Here is an 11,630-nt window from a genome sequence, read left to right on the forward strand (position 1 = left end):
TGCTACAGCCACACCTCCGGGGAAAGGGATAGAAGAGAGAAGAAAGAAAGAAACGGGCAACGAGAGACGGAGAGGCGGAGAGAGTAAAAGTTGCGTACGGCAGGGGAATAAAGAGATGGAGGCAAAGAGGAAGAGAAAAAGCGATTCCCAGAACACAGAAAGCGAAAGAGAGAATGGAAGAGAACCGATAAAAGACTGTAGCAGAGGAATGGCCGTGGCACTTCAGCCCACCTGAACAAAAAAATCCCTGGGACACCACAGACTGCAGAGCGCTCGCCTTACAACCTCTCTCAGTTTCAGAGGACACAACACAACACAACACGACACAACAACACAACACAACACAACACAACGCAACGCAACGTAACGTAACGTAACGTAACGTAACGTAACGTAACGTAACGTAATGTAACATACAAACTACGTAACATAACATAACATAACAACATAACGTAACGTAACGTAACACAACACAACAACACAACACAACACAACACAACAACACAACACAAGATAACATAACACAACAACACAACACAACACAACACAACACAAGATAACATAACACGACACAACACAACAACACAACATAACATAACACAACACAATGTAACATGACACAACACAACACAACACAAGATAAGATAACATAACACGACACAACACAACACGACATAACACGACACAACACAACGTAACACAATGTAACATAACATAACACAACACAACACAACACAACATAACGTAACACAACACAAGATAACATAACACGACACAACACAACACAACACGACATAACACGACACAACACAACGTAACACAATGTAACATAACATAACACAACACAACACAACATAACGTAACACAACACAACATAACGTAACACAACACAACACAACATAACACGGCATAACATAATACAACACAACACAACATAACACGACATAACGTAATGTAACGTAACGTAACACAACACAACACAACACAACATAACACGACATAACAACATAACATAACGTAAGACGAGAACAGGCCATTCAGCCCAACACTGCTCGTCTATTCCTACCACTAAACTGTACTTAATGCTTAGCTTACCTAAAAGCTAGATAGTATCTAACACTGTATCAAGCCGGGCCTAGAATACCCCCCAGTGTTTCTGCCTCCAGTACAAAAAGTAGCATAAACAGCCATCAGTCCAATGTCTCCACACCCAAAAAACATAAAGGACACTGTCTATGCTTATCAATGATCCAAATATTCCATTTCAATGACCGTAAAACTCATAAAATATAACAGTAAGGACTGCTGCTAATGGCCAGTGACGCTAATCCTGAGTGCGCCGACACCCCTGCCAGACCGGGGTTTCAGAGCAGGGCTGCGTCTGCCATTCCGACGGGCGCCACCGCGTAAATTCTGCTCGGGTTAACGGAATCACTCGGTGTGCGCCGTGGGTAAATGAACGGCAGTGCCGGTAACCCCCGGCGACGCGCCAGCGGATACCGCCGCATCGCGCACCGCGACCAGGCACCGCTCCGCCTGACAGCGCTGGGACTATTTCATGGCTTTTCGCTTCCAAGTCAGTTCCAAGCAAAATCAACTCTTTCAGAATTTTTTTTTTTTTTTTTATCCGGAGGAGCGATGCTGATGCCATTCACACGGCTGCCGAGTTAATATTGATTTTGCTGGTTAATACGGAAGCGGACGAATACGGGGAAGAAGCAGAGGCGCGAAACCGACCGATCTCTGCTATGAGTAAACTCTGCAGAGAAGCCGGGATGTCTTGAGCTTTACACTTCGGATACCTCAACTCCAATACCGTGGGGTTAGCTCCAAATTACTATTTTCCTTACGTGCCTTGACAGGTTCTAGAGGAACCACAACACCCCCCCACGTGCCATTGCTAACGGAAACCAGGCCGCCTCCTCCCCGTCACCCATCCGACATCCAATTTAAAAAAAAGGAAAAGCAAAAAGAACATTTTTAAGCAGCACGCTTCATAATATCAACCGATGTTATGGATGTTTTCAGTCCAAAAAAACCAAGATACCCAAGAAACTGGTGACAACACACAGAACCACCATTCCAAACATTAGTTTGGCCTGTTTTGCAAGGTTTTCCTGTCTTCCTGTCTTCAATTTGAAAAGTATCCTATCAAACTGTTAATGTGATTAATAGAGGCTAGTTTAGGTTCCTCTTTCCCATTCTTCGTCTCAAAGCGGAGAAGAGCACTACAAACCCCACAACCCCCTCCGCCGATCCACAGAGCAAACTCAGCTCAGAGGTCAGAGGTCAGCCAGGGAGCAGAGCGGGTGTTTTACTGTAACGCCAAACAACCTGACCATCGTACTGCTGACTGTTCGCCACCCTTTCAGAAACTCGAATGTGCTCACACACACACACACACACAGACACACACACACACACTCAAACACATGCACGCACACACGCGCACACACACACATTCTCTCCCGTGCACACATCTACTGACACGCGGACAGAGACACGCTTGTATGCACACGTATGCGCGCGCAAACATACACACACAGACACGTGCCCTCTTCCATTACAAACATTACATCCCTACGCCGGTCCTACATCACTTTCCCTGAGACAAAAATAACACCAAGCTGAGCAACATCTCCATGTTTCACTCCAGCTTTCAAATACAGAGCACATTTCACAAACTCGCTAGGGAGAGGCAAGGTTCTACATACACAAAGAATGCCTGGCCTGTTCTTTCTGTCTCCTGCAATGGTCAAACCAGAATCACGCTGCTATGGCACATGCAACCGAAGAAAATAAAAATCATAAAAAACCCACAACCCAAAAGAAGTCAAATTTACACATTTTCTCCAAATAAAAGAAATGAATGTGTTACAATGTAATTTTTTTTTTTAAAGCACTAAAACACTCATCTGAACTGTAATCTTACCACTGGTGAGGAAATTCGACACCCAGGGCAATCACAGATTGGAGGATGTACCTGTAAAATGCCTTTGGACATAAGGGTCTTCAGACTTTTCCCTGCGAGAGAGCAGGAGAGAGAGAGAGTGAGACAGACAGACAGATTGAGGGAGAGAGAGGGAGGTGGAGAGAGAGAGAAAGAGGGAGAAGAGGAAGAGAGAGAGAGAGAAGAGAAAGAGCATAATTACATTATGAACGGCAAGTTGCCAGTAAACATATTCAATAAAGTGAATTTAAAGCAATGGCTTTAACCATGAAAAGACTGACTCATAAATGTTTTAGCATGATAGATTAATTATTTGGGTGAAGCAAAAAAAAAATCAAGTATATTCGTTTTGCTACACTACACTTTATTGAATAATGTAAAAAAATCACTGCTCCTCACTTTTGGATTCCAAAGTTACGATGAAATATTACTAATAGCCAATATACGAAATCCTTCACCTGCACGACTCCTTGTGTTTACGTTCACAGTAAAATGTTCAGCGATAAATCAAATCCCACAGGGGATTTTGGGTTCGTGTGCACTCCGTTAGAGGTTAATTAACAGTGGACACGTTACTGTGTCGTGACTTCCAAAAAATATTATTACGTAAGATTTAAGAAAAACAAAGCAAGCTCAGACACAATATGCTACTACATGCAATAACGATGTTCAACTTACTGCTATTAGACGCTATATTCGTCACTCAACCCCCCTCCCAACATAACCTGACACATATTAGCACGCCTTGACGGCGGGGGTCCCCGTATCACGCGCTGTCACTACGGTCCGGCGAATAGATAATTTGTTACCAAATATAAATAGGCAGCCATGGCTATGAAGCCACTTTTCAACATTGTTTTCCCCCCTTAAGGCTTTAAATCGGTCTACACGTCCCTATTTTCACATGTTCAAGTTTGTCCAGTGTAAGTAACTTGAGGGGGGTGGATCAAAGCCGCCTCGCGCGCACACATTTTTGTTGTAGTGGGCTACGTGTAGGCTATTAGCGACGCGTACGGACTCCAAACACAAACCCAAATTTTTGTTTCACTTAATGTCAAAGAAGGGTGCCGAAAATCAAAACATGTTTCCGCATTTCCATTTAATGTGGTGATTTGGTAAAGTGGTGTTTGCTAAAGTGGTAGTAGTGGTATTTATTTATTTATTTATTTATTGGCACAAATTGTCCAACTACTATTGGTTTCACAACGTAACATTTCAGATAAAATATTTCAAAAACGTTAGTAGCCTACCATATACCGCGTCCTCCTATGCAGCGTTGGAATTGTTACGTGGCTGAGTGTAAATAAATACACAGTACCAGGATCCGTGACACTTGAGCGAGTTCAACAGTTTCGAGAAGCAGCAGGCGTCGATAACGGCGACAGCAGATAAAGAATCATCTGAATTAATTAGCTACAATTTATCTTAATTCCTACTCTGCGCTTCCTTCCGATTGACTGACTGTTTGTGTTAGGAATTCCGGGTTGTAAACCGGGGGTTGTTGTCCAAATGGAGCCGTGGCAGGCTAGATCAGGAAAAACGCACATGCCAAATCACAAAAAAACCGTATACATCCAGGCATATCACCCTATTCCGAGTATATGACTCCTAAAGCACCGTTTGCTTCACGTATAGCTGGAAAATGTACAGCCAAATGTGTGCGCTTTCCCCCCTTCTTTCTAACTCCCATTTCGGTCAACTAGGCGCCGTAGCTGCTGCGGCGTTGTTGTAACCCTTTAATTCCAAAAAACGCAGAGCAGCGGAGGAAGCGCGTGATAGGCTACACAAGCAGTGACAATAAAATAAGGTTTAAAAAAAATAATATATATATATCAACCTGCGTTTGCTTAAACTTCACGACAGTGCGATTAGAATCAAACGTATTGAAGACTGCAGCTTACCTTTGTGCCTGATGCTACGTTTCCAGTCCTTGGCAGTCTCCCTTCCACTGACAAACTGGAACTCGTTGGGAGTGAGCCACTCGCCCCGATGTTTGATCGACGGTCCTTTGCTGCCCTGGCAAAGTTTATTAATGTACAGAAACGCCTTGTTCTCTCCGCATTCCACCTCGATGCAGGGCTCCCCCTTGTCGAACAGCGGCTGAAAGTCGGGCACGGAGGAGAACCTCTCCAGCATCAAGTCTTCGGCGTGCTGGTGGAGGTGCTGGTGATGCAGCGCGCCGTCGTGCAGTCCCAAGTACGCGCGGTGATGGGCGAAAATGTGATCGTACGCCGGCGGATGAGGGGTCACCACGGGGATAGTGGTGGCATTTAAAGGGGCCAGGTACTCCGGCTGGTTGAAGGCGGCCAATGCCATGTCGTCCCCATCCAGTCTCTCCTTTTTGATAGCGGGCATGTTGCTAAAAGCGTATCGCTGGTAACAAGTGATTAGCAGCTCGTCCGACCCAACTTGTATGTCCTGTTTTCGGAGTTGGTTGGTCCCGGACTTCGAGACGCGCCAGTTTGTCTTACGCAGGGCTCTCGCGTCGCTCTCCGACGGCGCCAGTCCGTTTAAGTTCACCCACAGACTGTCATTCCCCGGTTCCCAGCTTTCAGTAGCCTTGCTGTTCGCTGGGCTCACAGCTCCACTCTCGTGACGGGTTTCGCCGCGCTCCTGCCCACCACATCTAATCGGACTCGTAAGGCTAATACCTGACATCCTGAAGAGATCACAGACGTGGACATTGTGTTGAAATGTTTTGATTCTACGTCGACCCAGTGCTATGTTTTATGTATTTTTTTTTATGTTAAGCGGATTTATTTATTCTTCGTTACTTTTAGTATTTTGCTTTCTTTATGACCCAGAAACAAGTGCACTGCCGTTCGCCCAGCGACTCGTTAAGACTCTCATAATAATGTAATTTATCTACTTTAATATAGGTTGCACAGAACAACACCTGAGCAATGGACTCTATGCATCGACATAAAGAGCATTATACACAGACATAATCTATACTATCTAAGATTTGTCACTATCCAACACGGGGGTGTAACTCCGCGAGCCCCTTTGCGTTCCTTATTTTAAGTGTTCGAATGAAGTAAATGTCTGGAACTTGTGGAACGTTTTTAGAGGCTTGTTTTTTTTTTTTTTTTTGTATATCCCTCTAAAGTCACGCTTTAGTTCAGAGATCTAGACCAAACAAGATTTGCACTCTTCGCCGCTTCTCAAACTTGGCCCGTTTAAACAGCGGAGGCTCGGCAAGCGCGAAAATAGCAAAGGGGGATCACGACGGGCGCCCACGTTTCATAGCATCGACTCACGGACCTACTTGATCTCAAATCAAGCTGGTAGAAAATGTCGTTCCTTAACATTTAAAACCTCCTAATTGTAATTAAATTGATATTATCTACGACCGTTTTATTTTAATTGACTTTTTTTTGTTCACTAGCCATACGTGTTTGATTTCGGAATTTACTAGCACTTAAATCCTTATTTTACTAAACAAAGAGCTAATATTTGGCGGTGATACTGTTAAACATAAACATTCTGACATTTTATTTGTCAATTTCACAGCCCGTCTGCTTCAGTTCAGATCTATATCACTAGCATAGACATGGGTGGGCCAGGGCATGTCCCATTCACCTAAACAAACTTCTGCCCCACTCATTTATCTTGGCCGAACCACCACACCCACACCAATTTTGAATGGCCACCTAGTTGCTTCTTGCTCACCTAGTTCTATACAGGCCCAACGATATGAACATTTATGGCCACGCAGCTGTTCTATATATAAAAGTTTACCCCTACTAATGCATCCCAAATATGGAATTGGCACTTTGTCTGATTTACGTTCACTAAGGAGGGCTGGTCGGTGCACCTGGCACATTTTGACTGTTCATGAACCTGACATATGCAAGGATCAATCACCATCTACCGTAAATTTTGAGCGGGGCTGCCCAACCCTGGTCCTGGAGGTCTACCGTCCAGCAAGGTTTTCATTTCTGCCCTAATTCGACACACCTGCTTCTACTGATTGGCAGCTCAAGGAGATCTCTAGCTGTTGAATGCGGTGTAGGTTTTGTTAGGGTTGGGGTGAGAACCTACAGGACGGTGGATCGCCAGTAACAGGGTAGGGGCAGCTCTGATTTAAAGTAATTCAGCACGGACCCAAAATAAGTTTCGTTCCTCTACTTACAGTCAATACGTGTTTATTTCTCTGACAATATGCCCCGGCCAGTAAAATAATCATAAGAGAAGTAGGTCACGAACTGTACTTAGTAGACCCCAAATGATAATGTTTGCTCGTCATAAAGTGTAGCATATTTAATGGATTTATGAGAGCAGACATTAATATTTGGCATTACTTTCATGGGAAAATATGGAAGCCAACAACAACCTAGCTCTGAGTAACTCTCCCCCCCCCTCCCCTGCTAAAAACTCCCCAGCTACAGGGCCATTTACTTACCACCAAAAGCATGTGCTGGCTATTAACAGTGGGCAGGAAATGGAAGGACTTGGGCCAGTAGTGGCGCCTTATGGGTGGAAGGGGGGGGGGGGGGGGGGGGTTATAGAGCAATTTCTGGGGCCTTGACTGACTGTCTCTATTCCCGTCTGTTCTGGCGTGTGTGTTTACAGTCACGCTCAAACGTCATTCCTGCCTATCCAAGAGAGTACAGTGTCCTGGGGGGCATTTCGTGAAGCAGGATTACTGAGTTAACTGGACAACTGCACTGAGTAAAAACCCAGAACAGCTTCTTTTTTTTTTTTCACTTCAGTCCATGTTCAGATTTGGGAGGGTTTCTGGGTTATCCAGCTAACTCAGTAATCCTGTTTCCTGAAACAGGGCTCAGGGTTTTTCACCGTGTCAGAAATCACAATCCTATTTTTTAAAAATGGTCAGAGGACAGACGGGAATGAGGTCTTATGACTCAACACTCTTCTCTCTCCAAGCGCTATAGTATGTTTTTTTACTGAGCTTCAGTTCATTCTGACTACAGGTGCACAATGACCATGTGAGGGATGTACTGGCACTAAATAGTGCTGTTGAGTTCATGCCCTTCCCTATGGCATTTGTTTGACACAATTTATCATGGTATTGATTTATGCAAGATTTTATACAACTTGCTTTGATTGTGCTAAATCACATTTTTTAAAGATCTATACCCCTGTTGTTCAATAAACTTGCACGACAATGTAAAGATTTAATTTCAGTTCCCCAATAAGCAACCAGCAACACTTTCAGAATGTGTTTGTGCCTTCACCTTTTCTCACACGCGGAGTTTTCCAACTCATTTGCAAGAAAATAATTATGGCACAAATTTAATAACTGAGGTAAAATCTACTATCATTTACAGTTGCCCCCAGAACTGCTTCTCGTACTAGGCCCTATTTAACCATTTGACATAGCAAATGAATCTCTGATATTCCCGTAAAAACAGTCCACTTCAGTATTTTCTTATTTTGTCCTTCTAATGGCTTCTTATGGCCACAGTCAAGTGACCAATAAATAATGCAACATTAATTACTAATCAGCTTTTTTTTAATTGGGCCAAGGTAAAAAGCTTTCATTGGGAATGAGCAGACTAAGTGGCTGTATCACAGAGGGCATTTTGAACCATTTTCAGCTGAGACTAACTGATGGCAGACTCCCTTATAAAAGCTCCTGGAATGTTATAAACTAAGATACCACTCAGTTGGACCAAGAAAACAGTGTGTCTCACTGTGCAGGTTTCTAATGATGGTCAGTTTGTTTGAATTAACTAGTATTTTATTTTCATTTTATAAACGAGGGTCAAGGGTCTCTAAAGGCTTAAACCAGGGCTGCCCAACTCTGTTCCTGGAAATCTGTAGCGTCCTGTAGGTTTTCAGTCCAACCCTAACAAACCACACCTAATTCAACAGCTAGAGCAGGGCTGCCCAACCCTGTTCCTGGAGATCTACCATCCTATAGGTTTTCACTCCAACCCTAACAAACCACACCTCATTCAACAGCTAGAGATCTACCGTCACTGAGTTGCTAATTAGCCGATTCAGGTGAACCAGATTAGGTTTGAAATGAAAACCTTATGGACAGCAGATCTCCAGACATAGGGCTGGGCAGCTATGTTCCAGCTGTTGAATGTGGTGTGCCTCGTTTGGATTGGAGTGAAAACCTACAGGAAGGTAGATTTCCAGGAACAGGGATGGGCAGCCCTGCTCTAGCTGTTGAATGTGGTGTGGCTTTGTTAGGGTTGGAGTGAAAACCTACAGGATGGTGGATCTCCAAGAATAGGACTGGGCAGCCTGGGGCTGAGAACATCCAATCCTGAAAATATCGTGAAACTCAATGACAAATGAGGCGACAACCTGATGACAAAACTGACCTGACATATCCGCTGGAGACTGAGGACATAAATTCAGCAGCACAGATTTTGGGAGTTTCACCTGAAGGGAGAATCTAATTAGTTGATTCCCAACCTGGTCGTATTCCAAACTCATCACATAGTGATTCCTGTAGCCAGGCATAAGTATACATACGCACGAGAAACTCCACCCTCTAGAATCAACATAATGGGTCAATGAGCCTAGACAATTTGGTCATCCAAGAAATGCATCCGTGTATAAAAATTCTGACTTCTGAAATGTCAGTTGTGCTGTAATCTCGGTATTATGAAATTGTGTACACATATATATTAATTTGTATGTATACATAGACAGGCATGTGCAGCAGTGGTTCAGATGTTCAGAAGATGTAGGTTCAATACTTGAGCAGAGCACTGCTGTATCAACCCACTGAAAACTGCTGTACAGGAAATGCTATGTAAACATAAATATACTAATTGTTAAGTAGGCAACAACCTAACTGAAACTCGAGGAATCAGCATCTTAAAAAAAAAAGGTAATTACTGTAAGTCAATCCAAATGTACAGGAACAAGAGTTGGAAACAAGCATGGCATTTAAAACAAGATCATGTTTTGTGGTTTCACCTGATGCAAGATATAGGCTACACAAGCTGTATTTACTCATATTTATCAGCAGACCTTCAACATCCTGGGGTTTTTTTTGGTTGATGTTGAACTGAATACCTTTAAAGGCCCCACAGAAATTCTGCCTGGAAATCAGATGTCCGCTTGGTGAATTGAGGATTTGGCAACGTGCAGGCATGCTGTGTAAAGATACTTTGAGCTTCCTTCAGCAGGGGTTGTACCGATTCTCCAATTCTCCAAGCGGACACAAACCACCCAGATCACATCGGGAACACATGAAACAACCAATTCAGAGCAGGGGTAAACCCTGTTTCTGACCCTGAGTACCCCCCCCCCCCCAACCATGATCCTCTGTGGGGGGGGGGCCATAGGAAAGGGAGGGGGGGGGGGAAGGGTTAGAGCAAAGAGGGGCGAAGCATCATCACCACTGTATCTACGCGCGAACCAGACCTGATTGTTCAGACATTAGCGCCATTACTGAGGTGTCCGTCAACGCGGAGCTGGGATTTTTCTGCAGAAGCAAAAAAAAAAAATGAATTTGTTTGGCAGCAGTAAAAAAGAAAGAGGAAGCTGAACAGCTCAGGTGGCTGGGACCGTCTGCGACAGAAAAACCCCCCAACAACGATGAACACCTCAATATTTCTGCTTAATAATACGACTACTACTGCTAGAGGTAGAAGAAGCAGAAGAAGAATCGTCCACGTCGGCTTATTAATCATATCATCTCGTGCTTTTCGTCTCGTTACACGGCACTTCCCAGTGAAAGGGGAAGGAGAGATTCAGTAACGCCGGCAGGGGATTGCAGAGGCAGAACCGAGACCGCCATTTTGTGCACGTTGGCCAAAACGCCGGGGAGCCCGTTAGCATCCGCTGTAGGCAAGTGCCAGGGGATGGTTAATGAGCGCGGGGGCTGGAACGGGCCTCGATAACGGTGCGAAAGGCCATTTACAGAGTAGCGCTCCACCATAATATGCGAAATTCGCTCAAATTTTAAGTTGACAGAACCCTGTGTTAAATCTGAGTTCTGGCATGTGAGACTCCCGGTGATTTGACGAGAGGCAGTTCTGTTAAAGATCTCCCGATCTATGCCTCTTCGTCTTCATCATCATCATCGTCGGTGGAAAACATACACGGCACTGGGTCTCCGCAATGGGAGAAGCAAAGCGGGTGTTTCTGCAGCCAGGGCAGCTGCGGTATAGTTGTGTAGCCTGCTTTAGGATCTACCAGTGAAAAGTGCTGGCTCACGGGGGTCTGCTGAAGCAGGCCGTGGAAACCCTTCGCTCTGCGATTACACACGTTCACGGAGTCCTCCACGAGGAGCACACGTCTTACCGGCAGAAGGAGCTTATCCCTGAAGGAACTAGGGAAATAAACCCAAAGCTTCAGTTGGAAGAAATATGTGCTCCTCACTTCTTTATCTTTCTAAATAAATCTAAGATTCTGAATTCTTAAAAAAAAAAAAAAAAAAAACCCTCTCAGAAACGCAGCGCATGCGTACGGTAACGTGCCTCGGTCCTGTCTGGAAACTGGAGGAGGCGTTAAAACGGCACCGCCGCGCACTTTAAGGACAAAAACAAACAAAAAAAAATTCATTATAAGTTCACGGAGCCGCAAACGCTTGATAAGATCTCAGGGAGGGAGGGGATACCCTGGCCCCGCACGCCCACTCCCCCCCCACCCCGCCCCCTCCCTTCGGCACACGAGCGCAGCCCGTGATTCATACGTTCCAGACAGGGGACTCCAGGGGCGCCCCGCGGCCCAGGAGGGGTTCCCT

At 44.7% G+C, this 11,630-nt stretch overlaps 1 pseudogene; it reads right to left on the reverse strand.

Annotated features, from left to right (window-relative positions):
* Positions 1-6,140, reverse strand: part of LOC135235050 (sterile alpha motif domain-containing protein 11-like) — a 67,529-nt pseudogene extending 61,389 nt beyond the window's left edge.
* Positions 6,141-11,630: the final 5,490 nt, after the last annotated feature.

The sequence above is a fragment of the Anguilla rostrata genome, chromosome 11 (genome assembly GCF_018555375.3).
Source record: "Anguilla rostrata isolate EN2019 chromosome 11, ASM1855537v3, whole genome shotgun sequence".
Classification (NCBI taxonomy): Eukaryota; Metazoa; Chordata; class Actinopteri; order Anguilliformes; family Anguillidae; genus Anguilla; species Anguilla rostrata.